The following is a 14,310-nucleotide window of genomic DNA, read 5'->3' as shown; positions in this document are numbered from 1 at the left end:
AAACCAGAGGCTCTCTTACTGAAAAAGGCACAATTGGAATTTTCCTGTTATTAATAGAATATCATGAAACTTCACAATCTTGTACCTTTTTGTGTTTTATTCTATGTGGAAGCTAATAATTCAGAAAATAAGTTTATGAATCAGTGACATCAAGAAACTACCATTAACCATATTGATTCCAAACAATATCTTGAAAATTAGCACAATTCCACCAACAATGATTCATTTTTATTTCACATCTATTACCTTACCCAGGAACAAATGTTGCATAATATTGTATATCCTCAGGTTTCTTTAATTTGAAACACTTTTAAGTAATAAATCATAGAGAAATTTATTTTAAAACAACTTTGAAACACATAATTTTACCATTTATAAAAGATGAAAGTAAATTTACATAATAGGAAGATGGATGTACTTATTTACTTTTATCCAAAAGTATTGGATGAATATTTAATGAAGAACACCTACAGAATTTTTGAAGTTGATTAGTGTTTAATTTCATAAACACCAGTATTGAGAAAGCTGCTTTATAGAAATTAAATATGCAGCCGGGCAGTGGTGGCGCACGCCTTTAATCCCAGCACTCGGGAGGCAGAGGCAGGCGGATCTCTGTGAGTTCGAGACCAGCCTGGTCTACAAGAGCTAGTTCCAGGACAGGCTCCAAAACCACAGAGAAACCCTGTCTCGAAAAAAAAACCAAAAAAAAAAAAAAAAAAAAGAAATTAAATATGCAGTAGAAAATGGTAGAATTATGCTTATGACAATTTCTGAAATTGGGGAAATTTTGTCCTAATCTCATCTAGAAATATTTGACATTTTAAAAAATTCAAATTAGGAACTCAAGAGAAATTCTTAAAATAAAATGTTATAATAACTCAATTCAATTCAATTATATGACCATTTAAAATTTCCATACTAAGAAATGAAAGTAGGAAAACATTAAGCGGTGGTTTTCTGTGAAAAATTACTATAAGCTTTCATGTGTGCAAAATATTTTTCTATGAACAGTAAGAGCAATGCAGTTCATAACACAAGTCCCTAATCTGAGGGGAAAGGTTTCTGCCAGCCTCTCTTCATGGAGTACTGTGCCACAGCTTGGGTAGTGCAACACACAAAGGTGTGCTCAGAATTAGGTCTGCACGTTGCTTATACTCCAGATAGTCTTGAATTATGTTTGCTTGTTGTGTGTTTAGAAACCTTTGATCACTGCCAATCCATTTGCAACTCTACATTTGATTATCTGAACCCTTATAAGACCATAGCTCATGGCTTAAGAAGTTGTAGGCTGTATGACTTTAGCTTGTAACCGTGTGTCATTGTTTCAAACAATACTCATTTCATAAATTCTCGACAAAGCAATGACGTAAAATTCTCCATGTACCATGCGATGCACTTTATCCTTTCATCTCTATCCTTTTTATTCTTCTTCGTCTGTTAGACTGACATCATGCATGGTGGTAGGTCAACTTACACTCTATTCTCTGATTATTAATCAGCTTTCCCTCTCTCCTTTCTGACATCAGTTGTTAAATATCATCGGACTCTTATTTGATTCCTCTCTTTGTTAGGGTTTTTATGACTGTAAAAAGAAGTCATGATCAGGGCAACTCTTATAAAGGAACAGGTTCAGTTAGGGTTAGCTCACAGTTTCAGAAGCTTAATCTGTTATCTTCATGATGGGACATGGCAGTATGCAGGCAGATATGGTGCTGGAGAAGGAGCTTAAAAGTACACATCTTGATCCTCAGGCAGAAGGACAGATTGTGTGCCACGTTGGGCATAACTTAAGCATACAAGACCTCAAAGAACACCTCCTGATTGCCACACTTCCTCCAATGAGGCCACATCTACTCCAACAAGGCCATACCTCCTAATTGTGCCCCTATGGGCTAAGCATTAACATATATGAGTCTATGGAGGCCATACTGATTCAAACAACCACAATTACTGAACGGTGCTGGGAGAAAAGGAAGAGACAGTTCTGAGCACCCACGTGCTAACTCATAACACCTGTAACTCTCATTCCAGGGTATTTGATTCCTCTTCCTGGCCCCATGGATACTAGATCTGCAAATGGTATACATGCATACAGGCAAAACACCCAAGGGTATAAAATAAAAGTAAACAAACCTTTAAAAATGTTATGTGAGCAATTTCTATGCAGATTTAGAAATAAAGTCCAAGATGATCGTCTGCTAGTTATCTTCCTGGAAAATTCTGGAATGTAGAGAAGCTGGAACATTCAAGGACCCGTTTGACAAGCTATTTGTGCTAATTCTATGTGAATTTCCAGCAAACATGGAAAAACTGAAGTTTCAGAATTGGGGTTTAGGTCATAAATATTAGACACTATAGGCAAAGTCAGTTAGCTACATGGTCTGTTTGAGTTGAAGCTAAGAAAGAGAATGATAATGAAGATTTTTCCATTTTGTCTTTCCACAGTGATTTGCTTCAAGTCTAACTTTTGAGGCCTGCTAATGGACTTCTGACCCATGTTGAAATCTTATCTTAGTTTCTGTGAGTGTAGCTCTTGTCTGCCTTACTTGACTTTAATGATCCTGTACCCAGCACGATGTATGGACCCAAACAAGAATTTAATACATAATTATTGAAAAGATAAAAGAATGACATAAACTCAGTGATTATTTGTATGCTGATCTAGAACTGAGGCCAAATAGTAATTATAGTGAGTCCTTGGATCGTTGATTATGGCAGATAGAAAAGGATCCTGCCAAAGTAGTATTGCTACTTTGAACAATGTGATTCATATGCTTACTCAACAGATATGGATAAAATATTTAAAATATCTTAATATTTAAAAGTTTTAACACATACATACTTAACTTTACAAACTGTCCACAGATCTCCATGAATATTTTTCAGTGTATTCATGAAACAGTCAGCCGGCTCTCTTAGCACCAGAGTCTGAGACTACTGTTTACATGTTCATGACCCAGAGTCAGGAAAAGCAGTGAGTATCCATAACCCTGAAGAATGCATGCTATGCCCTTCACTACAGAACAGTAAAGTTGATAATAGCTTGAATCCAGATGGTCTTAGCAAAATGTCTTCTAGTTTAGTCTAGTTTTTGTTCTTTGGTCTTTTAGCGATATGCAGTCATTTTGGACAATTACACAGTTTTCTTTGCTCGGCTTGGTGAAGTGATGCTAGAGGGAAAATGTTTGGGAGAGAATAGAATCACTCTACCTTTTCTTAGAGGAAGCACAGCTGTCACTGGCTAAGAAATGATCTCAGTGTTGTAGGATGCACCAGCAATGAACACGTCTCCCGTTTGTTATGAGTACATCAGGATCAGACAATGACCAGCATTCAGTGAAACACCAAAGCCTACAGAAAACCACTCCATTTGTTAAAGGTCAAACATCTGTAACCTGAAGCATTTGAAATGAAGCAGAGAAAACAATCTCAAAGCCATTTACGACCGTGTTCTCTGACAGCTTTTGTCCTGGCTTCCAGTAAGAGAAGTGTGCCTTTATAGTCACAATTCTTTAACTAAATATGATGCTTGTGGCAACAAAATGCATTTGATTGCTTTCTTTGAGTCATAATGCTTTTATCTTGTTTCCAGAGTCATAAAGCCCACGGGATATTGCCTTTTTCCAGGAGTACTGACTTATATCCATGCTATACATTTAGGCAATCGGGTCAGGTATACATGATGATAAAGTAGCTCTGTTAACACAGGGAGGAATGGCTTTCAAACAATGGAAGGAATATGCCTTTTGGAGAGTAGAAGAATTTTGTTATTATTGTTTGGAATATGTTGCATTGCAACATACCTCCTGGCTATTTTGTGTAATAATTGGAATGGATTTGGAGATGCTTCAGCAGTGTTTACTAAATGAAGTACACATAAGAAATATTAAACTCATGGTCATAGCTCTTGAACACATAGCAAATAGGAGCAGTAATACACAGAATTTTGTCAAAAATCAAACAAAATCCCATTGGAAATTGATGGTTAAAATGCCTTGTATGAAAAGAAAGCCACAGTGAAAGTAAACATTTAGGAAAATAACATATCTTCAATTTTAAAATTATTCATGTATAAAATTAATACATTTTAAGTCTGATGTTTTATAAATTTAAACAATCCATAAAACTGTGAATAAACTTCATTTTCAGTCTCATTTTAATTTTGTCATAAACATAAAGGAGTACGTGATTTTACTAAGCTCACTTACTCTAAAGAAAAAGATTTGATACCAGATGTCATGAACAGGAAGAGAAGGGACACAGGGGTGTGTCTGGGGAATATAGATTAATGATTGATATCAGACACAAAGTCCTATGTTCAATCTTTAGCACCGCATAAATAAGTATATTGGTACATACTTCTAATGAGCCAGGCAAGCATATGAAACCTGAGACTATTTTATTTGAGCTCGTACATACAGCCTCCTTCCAATACACACTTGGCTGCCTGGTAGTCTCACCTTTATGTTCTATACACACATTACTTACCCAAAACAATGGAGTACATGTGCCCTTAGCTATCACCAATCTTGAAAAGTTTCAATTCAAAGGTATTCCCAATATGTCCTGGGCCCATTAAAGTGGGATGAATCTAACCTGAACTGACTTGGGGTACCTGTGCAATAAGGCACACTGTGCCCTCAAGTAAATGCTTAAGGAGAATTCTTTGTTTATTATCTTAGGACTATGTGTAGTTGGGTATGCTTATGATTAATATCAGATATGTTGTAAGAATGGATTCCATTATGAAAGTGATTACAAGACCTAATATGTCAATCAAAAATGAAAACTACCCTTGTTACATCCTAGGAACCAAACTTCTCCTGTTGAATCTCATAAAAGAAAACTTCAAATAGTGACTTGGTCCCTTGAGTACCTTCTCATTTTTTATAGTATATTTTCTGACTTATACTATATCTTTGTTTTGAATTAAATCTTCTTGCTTCATTGCAATCTATATGAACTTTTATTTTTGATTTTCTGTATGTAAGCATAAGAACTTGGAACTCAAGTACAGATTCCATGCACTAGCAATAATAACAGAATATGGGTGGGAAAGCAGGGGGGTTTAGGAATTTAAGATCAGCCTTGATTGCAAAGAAATTTGAGGCCTGTGGAGGCTAGAAGACATTCTCTGTCTCTGTCTCAGTGCTTGTCTGTCTGTCTCTCTCTCTCTCTCTCTCTCTCTCTCTCTCTCTCTCTCTCTCTCTTTCTGTATCCCTCTATTGCTTTCTCTCTCTGTCTCTCTGTTGCTCTCTCTCTCCATCTTCAGGAGAAAAGATGTTGTATTTTCAAATTTCTTTTCTAGGGTGACTGTCACTGCTCTAAAAATGATGGAAAGCCTTATAAGATTCATTCAGCTGTTATGAGACTTTGTTTTCAAGCAACAATTATGATATGTTTCACATTATAAGTTCTCTTCAACATATATTTTTCAACCTGTTGCTTACGCAGTTGTGCTAAGCTATGGGATAGGATGGGAATAAAGCCAGACAAGATTCTCTTTGTCCTGGCTTCAAGTCTTAAAAATAATTCAACTAGTCAGTATGGGACTAGCTAAGAGTGCTATAACTTAAAAAAAAAACATGTCATAGAGTCCTCATAAAGGAAATGATGCTAAACTTGCAATTAGAATAAACTGGAGACTAACCGAGAAGGTCTGTTAGCCAAAGAGAACAAAAGAGCTGAAGGGATGGAGGAGAGGGAATAGTTTGTCCCAAACATCAGACAGAAGCAGACTAAAACTACAGTGTACTCATAGTCAAAGAAGGTCAACCAGACTTCAGGACATGATTTATGGTGGAAAATAAAACAAACAAACAAAAATGAGGTTCAAGAATTTAAAATAGATCAAGCTATGTTAATATTTTACTAGGCATGATGCTTAGTACTTGTTAATTTGACACAAACTAATGTCACCTGGGAAGAAAGGACCTCAAATGATGAATTGCTTCCATCAAACTGACCTTAGGGGATGTCTGTGAGGTCATTTTCTTGCTTAAGGATTGACATGGAAAGGCCTGGCTCACTGAGAGTCGTATCAGTCGTGGACAGGTGGTCCAGAGTTGGATATGAACAAGTTATAGAAGAAATCAAATTGCCCGTAAGTGAAGCTGCATTCCTCCACAGTGTATGCTTCAGTTTCTACTTCCTGATTCCTGTCTGTATCCTTGTCCTGACTGGCCTCAATAAACAGTCATTTGGAAGTACAAGATGACATACCCTGTCCTCTTCTAAACAGGTTCTGCTCAATTTGTTTTCACAACAACTAAAACACTTGGTAAGCTCAGTGTCATATTGCCTAATGCAACACAAAAATCAACAGACTGACACATTAACAAAGCTTACAGTAATATTAAGTATAAAAATAATCTCAAGGCCTCTGGAGGACAAACAAAAGTTTGTGAAAATTGGTACAACTCTCCTGGTCCACTTTAATACCTTAGCATGTATTCTTTAGTCCACATTTAAAGGAGAAGTAGCTAGATGATATATGGGTACATTCATCACATTTCTGGTGACATACTTGTCAATTATACAAGAATCACATAGATTATATGACATCTTTAGCTAAAACTTTGTCTCATACTTTAGAGTCCATATTTTATATGGAAAACTTTACATTAAACAGAATTCAATCTACTGTGATCTTCTAGAAACTGTATAGCTCATTCACTAGAATATATCTATAATGTGTTTAACATCAAGTCTGTAATTAATGTGTTTACAAGGTAATCTCAGCATATCATTTTCATTGATCCAGAACATTCCTTGGTAATGAAAATGAGTTTCATGCATGCAGTGAGTTCTTTCCTTCACATTTTATGCCACAAATTTTGAATATCTCAAATATAATTATCATATCTGAAAGACTTTAATCCTGATATGTAGGTCATAGCAAACTGTGGGGATGAGATCAATGTCAGACAAGTTTCTAAGCAGGAAAGCCAGTGGTAAGCTTTACAAGACTGAACATGACACATAGTAGGTCAAGAGAAAGGGTGCACAAAAGAAGATGACAGACACAGAAGCTATTTAGGGGTTGAAGGCTATGAGAACTGGTGGTTAATTAAGTAAAGGGCATGAGAATCATAGCTATTTGAACAATGGGATGAAGGAATCTATCAGCCAAAATAAGGAAGTATTAGATGATAATACTTGGTGAGTTTGATTTTAGCTTAGAAATGTTGAATTTGAAGTGAATAACACATTGGTAAAAGAGAAGATCCTGAAGCAGGTTGATAAATGGGTCTGCAACACAAGGGGAATCCTTGGCTGCTGATTTGAAAGGTACTGGATAAATATGTTTATTTAGGATACAGAAATAGATTCCTTTCCCCCTAAAGATAGGAATAAGGTTCCAGAATGAACTAGCAAATATTTAAAGAATACTGTATTGAAAATCAAAAGAGCTCATTCTCAAACCCAACAGCCCAAGGCCTGACCTTTAAATAATTAAAGAGAATATTTGTGTCAAAAGCTCCTCTGAGTGTCTAAGCAAGTGAAAATTAAACTTTATAATAGAAATAGGAATAAAACTCAGATATGAAGACAGAGGCAGAGTTGCCAAACAGCTTTCTCAAAGGTCAGTCATCAACTCAAAGCAAGGCAGGACAATGGACAGAGGGAGATGCAGGCTCACTGAAAAATTATGGTGGATCAACAGTGAATATGTGAATGTGGGTGAGAAAGCCAGAGCAATGAGTGCTTCTTTGTCTGGGCCATTCAGCTCTGAGCTTTGTCTTTCTCTACTCTAGAAAGCAAACAGATGGATGTCATAAAAGAACTTGAAGTCATTTAAAAGGATTATTAATAAAGGGTTTCTGATGAGTCAGCATTTATTTTTCATGATATCCAAGGTACAACTTCTAACCTGAGCTGGAGGATCACAATTTAGTAGGCGTTTACTGTTTCATTTTTTAAATTTTGCTCTTTATCTTCTGAGGCTCGTGTGTCTCTGTGTCCACAGGGAATAATATAATCTGTTTCTCTTACCTTAATCAAATGATTTAGAAAAAGAAAACCTGCCATCCCTGTTATTATATAATGTAATATTTATATTGAAAGAATTTATTGACTGCTGTTGAGTTTTCCATATTTTCCTTCTCTTCTACTTCTATGAATAATGGAAGTCAGTGTTTTGAATGAAAAAAGAACAAGCGTGTACTTGTACATTGATGTGTTCTGATAGCTTTATATGGTTGAATTGTGAAGAGAAAATACTTCAGATTTCTTTTTTAAGTAGACAGTGTTCTGCCTTCCTGTATGCCTGAATACCAGAAGAGGGCACCAGATATCATTGTAGATGGTTGTGAGCCGCCCTATGGTTTTCAGGAATTGAACTCAGGACTTCTGGAAGAACAGCCAGGTTCTCAGCATTTGAGCCATCATGCTTGCCTGGAGAAAACACCTTTTATTGAAAGAATAATAATGTTAGTGGTAATAAAACAACAATAACCACTCAATTTTCTTAGCGATTACATCACTGATTCACCATCCTTAAGATGTTGGTCCTTAAGGGGCAAATGCATTTATACTCATTTATTCCTTGGTACCCAGTGGAACTCAGTTGAAAGATACTTAATCAATTAGCAATTAACACTTAAAGAGGAAGAGAGAAAAGATATTTGAATGTGGAACATATTTCTACTTATGTTTTATAATATGTTTAATCAAATGAGCTTCCCAACTCCATGTAGGACTTTCAAGAATCACTTGTAAAAGGAAAGAAATTCTTACCTTCTGAATGAGTCTGTCAGCTCAGTGCTTTTGAGCTCATCTGGTAATCAAGATTCCTTAGAATGCAGAATACTACAAGAACCCCACCACCTATAAATTTACTAAGAACTGGGGAAACCTAAATAGTATGAAAGCATGCTGATGCCCAGACAAGATGGTATCACTGTTTATTGCAATTGCCCTGATGTCCCTTATTGTTCTATATTGTGAATATCTCTAAAACACAGGTTTATATTGCCACAAATCTAGACAATGTCTCTCAGTGAAACAATGGTTTCTAAATTAAAAATGATCCTCGAGGCAGATATTCATCAAGTTGCTATCTCATAAATAAAGCACCGAGCAGGGCAGTGGTGATACATGCCTTTAATCCAAGCACTCCGGAGGCAGAGGCAGGTGGATCTCTATGAGTTCGAGGCCAACCTGGTCTACCAGAGCTATTCCAGGACAGGTGCCAAAGCTACATAGAAACCTCGTCTCAAAAAAAAAAAAACAAAACAAAACAAAACAAAGAAAACACTAAAACACTGAACAAAGGGGGAAATGCCTCTCATGTTTGGTATTTCAAATACAGGCAGTCACTTAGAGAATGTAAAGAGACACAGAGAGTCTCTTTCCATTTCCCAATGGAAAATAAATTAAGATGGAAAGAAATCCTTCTGTACTAGTTAGGCAGAAACAACTTCGACTGAATAATTGCCTCTGTCAGGTTGGTCTGTGGCATGGCTGTTAATCACTTCCTCAATAGCAAAGTGATGCAGGGCAGCCTAGTCCACCACTGGTTTATCCTATCCAGGCAGATCATCTGCACTGTATAGGAAAAGTATCTGAGCAAGTCCAGAAAAGCAGGTGGTAAGCAGCCATCCATCATGCTCTCCATTTTAGCTCCTGCCTCCATTTTCCTCTTTTGAGTTTCTGCCATGACTTCTTTCTGGGGTGGACTGTTATTTGGAAGTGTAGGATGAAATAAACTTTTTTTTTGCTCCAAGTTCCTTTTGGCGAGTGTTTTTACCACAGCAACAAAACTAAACTAGAAAAAAAATAGCACAAACTAGTGAGATGTTGCTGTGATGAACCTGACAATGTGGGAGTTTTGATGGAGGATTATGGAAGGATTTTCTAACTTTGGGTTAGAAAAGCAACTGAAGAGCTTAATAGGCTATTTTTATGGGAACTTGGAAGGTAAGAAAGTTGAGAGGAACACATGCAATAGAGGGAGGCCTATCTTAGGAAGTTTCAGAATGAAGTTTAGTAGAGGGAGGCCTAATTTAGGAAGTTTCAGAGTGACATTTAATAATCCATCAAAGACTCTCTAAGTGCCTTTAGTGATGATATATTTAAGAAACTGTAGACATGACACCTATGTTTTTTGTGGACAATAGATGCTAATTAGATGCAGCTGTGTGTTGAGGATGCCTGTACCAAGAATGGTATAGCAAATCAACTCCATAAGATCATGAGTGAGTTGCAGAAATATGTGTATAAGCTTTTTGTACTGAGGCATTCTGGTTTTGATTTGATCTAATTATTATTATGCACCAATTATTCCATTTTGGAATAATAAATTGTTTAACTAGTTTTGGATTTTACATAAGTCCACAGTTCAGAGATCTTGGATGTTTAAAGATAACTTAGATTTTTAAAGTGTTGTAAGTTTTAAAGTTTGAGAGCAATTCAAAGTTACTATGTTTTAAAATTACTATGTTTTATGATGTCTTATTAACATGAGATCTCAGATACAGAAAGAAAGGAAAGGTTATAGTTTAACATAAAGCTATGTTTATGTGTCAAGTTAGCAAAGTGTCTATTGTGCTGGTTAGTGTTTGGTCAACTTGACACAAACTTTCCTCACCTGAGGAGAAAGAACAGTCCTTGAGGAATTTAGCCCATTGATTGGACTATGGCTGTGTCTGTGTGGGCATTTTCTGGATAAATGAATGTTATGGAAGGGGTCCATTTTCTACTGTCGTGAGAATTATAATTTTAAATATTCTGTGCTTAATAAGAGCAGAAATCTGTCAGCAAGAATAATTTATGGATTAACTCCTCACTATTCAAAATGGCAAAAGATAACTATCATAGATAGGTAGGCCTGAGCTGTATAAAATGTAGCTCAGCAAGTTCTTTATTGTGGCCTTGTGAACTGTGAAAAAATTTAAATCGTCACAGACTTAAGCATTTCATCTAGTTCCCAAGTATTAGGAAAGGTTGCCTGACATCAGTACCATGGTAAGTTTAGTATCCTATGATATTCCAGTGATGAAATATGCCAGTGACAAGTCATTTATTGATTTATTCCTAACTAGACAAAGTGGATGAGAGAGCACAGACATGGCATCTGGCTTCGTTTGGTTCCTCTTTCCTCTCCAACCGCCGTGTCTCCACAGCCACTGCACTCTGTCCTGGCTAGAAGCTCTTTACTGATTTTTATTTTGTTAAAAACTTGACTGCAAAGATCCTCACTGAGACTCTTGACCCCATGTTTTGTATTGAATTCTTTTGCTTCTTAAAATAACACAGCATGTTTTTTTTTTATTTTTATCTTTTTCTATTTAACTAGAATCGAAAAGAATTTTAATGGTTATCAATGGTATAGAGTTAGGGGTACCATTATTATTTTAGTAGACTCATTTCTCTTGAATGTTTTAAAATCTAATGTGGTTATGACTCACCTTTGGGAGGTTGATGCAGAATGATCAAAGGGATTTTCAGAACAGCCTGGGCTACAGAGGGAGGTCCTGACTGGATAACCTATGGAAGGAGATCCTTGCTATCCCAGGCTACAAAGAGAGACCCTGTCTCAAAAATCATAAAATAAGAAAATACTTAGGTTGCATTCTCAGATTTGACAGTCTACACACATTATTCCATGGAATGCTATCTTGTAGAACAAATCATGTAAGCTTCACGGTTCTCTGAAAATTGTATAAAATACCCCTGATACTTATTTCTGTTAACCTATTCTTAGCCAAAATTTTATTATGATTTTTAAATGGAACTCAAAAATTCTAAAGTATATAAAAATATTTTTTTCAGATAGGACTCATTCCTGATCATGAAACTTCAAAGAACCTTACGTATATGATCTCTTAGGCAATAATTTTATATTTATCATTTTGTAAAGATTAACACTGTAAATTCATGTGAATTCATTTTTCATTTCAATATCGGCTGCAATCTATGCATTGAAAACATCACCTTAAGGAAAACTAAAAGCACATTAAAGATTCCTCCATGAAACTGCTTTGCAAAAGAACAGTTCTGAGAGCATATCCCCAACTGAGACTCGAACTCTGACATTCCCTTTTCAAAAATTATTCTTGAATTCTTTTTAAAATCAGAATTCCAAATGGTTGAAAAATGCCCCTACAAGTCAGCTTTGCCACAATACCACTTGAAAGATGCTTTTCAAATCATAATCAAAAGCAAAGGCACACTAACAGGATTAGAGAGGTCAGCATGGGAACCGTATATTCTGATAAGGCAGGATTTTATTTTGGTAGAAAGAATTCATATCCATTTTTGCACTTTATGATATTGTCTTATATGAAATGATAGCATCTGAATTTATGGTCAAATACTTCATTTATCACTTTCCTCTGATTGCTCTCTTTACATGAATACACATTTATTTACAATTTCATTATACACTGAGGATTTTCTTAGTATTCTACTATTTTCAAACTTTCTTTTGTGAGTTTTCTGTCTATTGTTAGTGGCTTTTTGAAATCAACAGTTTAGTCAGGGATATGATTCATCCCTTTTCATGAACTGGATTTGTGTTTTACTTCTCTTACATTTTATAGAAAATGTAACAAAACTTGCTAGCTAGTGCTCTGCTATATTACTTAGAGTTGTCAATAAGACTTTAAAAGTATTTGTTAGTCAGGATATTGGATTATGTTCCTCAGAAAATGCACTGTACTTATCTTAATTAAATCTATTGTTGATGATTAAAGGGCCTGTCCAGTCTCTGGACCAGTCTAATGAATTTTAGTGAACACTTGCAATGTTTTATATTAAGATGTGGGGTATTGGATGAATCTATTCTAATTACAGAACAAAAACGTAGAAATGTGTTTGGTGTAGGTTTTGTGTATGAATTCTTTGTTGTTGTTTTTGAAACCAGAACATTTATTTTAGGAGTGCTGGAAATCCTCAAGATTAACTAGATGCTACAACAGTTGCCCTGTTGGGTTTAGGTGTTGCCTCTTGCCAGAATCTATGTCTGAATGTTAGATAGACAAGTTTTAGGTGCCTAATCTGCCCAGTCCCAGTAGTGTTTCGTCTCTTAACCTTGGCACTCCAGCTATCCTTTTTCTCACCCTTGGCAGGGTAGCCACATTTGCCATAGGTCGAATTCTGAAGGTGGTAGGCATCATAGCCTCAGCAGCAGCAGAAATTGTGCATCTTATTGTGACTCTTCCTAAAGGATGACGTTTCTTTCGTCTTCTTGCTTCTACTGTCAAGGCCAAAGAAGCCAGAAGAGCTCATGTATGAATTCTTAACTCCAATTTATGAACAGAAAAATATAACGATTTCATTCTGCAATTATGTTCACAAAATTGTCATGAATTTTTAAAGGAAAAATGAACGATGTTCATTAATGTAGTATATGCATGTGATAACTTTCTAATGGTTAGGAAGGACCATGGGACGATTTCCTTGTAATGTATCTGATGGAGTTTGAACTGGAGGGATGTAGGGACATCTGTACTGTATAGACTCTTAAGGAGAGGGTCTCTTCAAAAACTGATATGTGAACCCAGAGGCCATTTTTCATTTTTGCTACTTTAAAGCTTTAACTGTTTGCTTTTAGGATAAATGCTCATAAAAACGTGTAAAATAACAAGCCATGAAGAAATGGATGAAGTGTTGTATGACTTGTTAATGCTCATTGCTTAACAACCTTTAAAAGTCTTTCTTGATGAAGAAAAATATTGGTTACTTATTTACATAGATTTCAATTGCAATTGTGAAATATTAATCATCATCAAATCAGTATTTATTTCCTATATATTTTAAAAGTTATTCATGGAAGTTTAGAACTTTTTAGACATATTTTGTTATATCATTCTTGAGAGCCAGCAACATAGTAAGAATGATTAACTTCTAACTTCTCAACAGCTTGTTATATAAAATTCCCACAAATCAAGTTACTCTGTTTTCTTATTCGCTGTGGTCTCGTAAACCAAAATGTCAGCAAACCAAAACTCCTTTATTTATGCACAAAACACTTGCAGGCAATTTCACCCACAGGTGAGCAAATACCATATCTATATTTGTACATTTTCTGAGCTTGTTGGGCAAATTCTTGCCTTGGTGTCCGGCCATCTCTTCTTCCAAATGCTCCCTTATGGACCTTCTTTTACCGGATCAGGTCTCCTTGCCTTCCCAACACTGGCTCTCCCCAACGTTGGCTCTCCTGGGGGCGAGAGATCAGGTCTCCGTGCTGGTTGGGCAGCTTGCAAACAAAGCGCCTACCCTGCTTGGTGCAGGCAGGCCATAGAAACAAAGGAACTCCCGCCCGCTTGGGTGCCCCGAGGATTCGGAGTGGGCAGTGCCCAGACA

The sequence above is a fragment of the Microtus oregoni genome, unplaced genomic scaffold, assembly GCF_018167655.1.
Source record: "Microtus oregoni isolate MIOR12 unplaced genomic scaffold, Mior012 000007F_ref0000211, whole genome shotgun sequence".
Classification (NCBI taxonomy): Eukaryota; Metazoa; Chordata; class Mammalia; order Rodentia; family Cricetidae; genus Microtus; species Microtus oregoni.
The sequence above is the reverse complement of the archived record's forward strand: the minus strand, read 5'-3'. Positions refer to the sequence as shown.